We start from the raw sequence: 1,628 nt of genomic DNA, 5'->3' as shown, positions 1-1,628 counted from the left end.
TAGGATTGACATCGCGTCTGCAGCGGGTCTCCCCAAAACTATGTCCATCGCTGTCTCCCTGTCTCTGCAGCCTCTGGACTCTCTTTGTTATCACCCTCTTGCACCCTCCCCCCTCTGGGCCCCTGTTCTCCTTGCGTAACCCCCCTCTACCTGCTCTACCTGCTTGCTGGGGGTCCGGCCTGGCCAACCTTCTCCTCCCCTTGTCTTCAAACACAGACCGGCCTCTTTTGTTCCCCGCTGCTTTATCCACAGGCCTTTCTTCCTCCTCTCTCCTTATCTTTTCCCATTCGCTCCACCTTCTCCTGTCTCCTTCTAATGCGCTATTGATCACTGGCGATCAGGGAATCGGAGGCCGATCTTCTCAATCCATGTAGGGTCACAGTAAAGCGTGCCACTCTCATGTGCATTCAAGGGCTTGCTGGTCCCTGAAAAAAAACTGGTGAGGCTTTGCCAGCTGGAAATGCACAGTCACACGTGTGGCTGCTTGGCTTCTGTCTATGACCTTGAGCTTCACCTTTAATGTGGCACATGCAGTTATCTGCCATACGTTTTAAAAGCACTCTCATTGTTGGCTTGATTTCACTACGCTGGTTTTTACACACGGGAGCGCATCATGTCTGCTGGTCCAAACTCTGGTACAGGGAACATGAGCTGCTTGTGCGTTGGTGAAACCATGGAACTGCAGCATTCTGCGTTCGATCACGCGCGGGGCGACAGACCGAACATGGCAACATCAGCGCAGACTTCAAACCATGTCTTGTTTATCGCTGTCAATCTGCCTCTCTAAAAATATGACACTCAACAATTCTTCTGTTTGACAGAAACCAACGCACTCACCAATATAAATAGACAAAGACATGTGAAATCTATTAAAAGCTAATAAAACATTGTCAGAAAATGTCAGTTTGCACCAAATGCTTCTCATACTGTATATGTTCCACCGTCCACATGACAGTATGTCACCTTTACAGTGGTTCAATTGGTATTTTCACCTTTGAATGAGTGACAATTTTCATCCTGTCACATGGAAAGGAGCCTGATATTGACAGGTTCTTCCACGTGTAACAGTGTCTTCTGAGATCAGGTGGTCTCATTGATTTGATGACAATTATCTGAGCTTTGTATTTAAAAACATTTTAATTCCAGCAGAGCACAAATGCAGTAATAAAAGCTAGCAGTACTAGAAAACGTGATCTTATGGCATCATGACATATACTGCTAAAATCGATGGATGACCACGTGATGGAACGTAAGCACTGCAGAGCAGATTGTGCACCCACTGATTGATACTATAGGTTTGAAGTGTGTGAACTGTGTTTGGACACAGACTGAGGCTTGGTCTCAAAGCAGGATATTGACGGCATCATGAACATGTTTTCCCAAGCACACTTCAAATTCCTATCTTAACCAGATTACAGCATGACCGCTGCTACGGTACATCCAGGACATGGCAGCTGCAGGACTTTGGACCTTGGACTGTCTGTAAATCATCTGCGTGCTGGTCAATTTCCAAAGCTCCTACTGCTCGCGTCTCAGAAATAAAAAAATATATATGTGCGCTAAACGGATCCTGCTGAGGAGGATCCATGTCCTGTAGACGTCTCTGGAGCTCAGTCTAAGACACGGAC

Source organism: Betta splendens, chromosome 10 (genome assembly GCF_900634795.4).
Source record: "Betta splendens chromosome 10, fBetSpl5.4, whole genome shotgun sequence".
Classification (NCBI taxonomy): Eukaryota; Metazoa; Chordata; class Actinopteri; order Anabantiformes; family Osphronemidae; genus Betta; species Betta splendens.
This window is presented reverse-complemented; position numbering follows the sequence as displayed.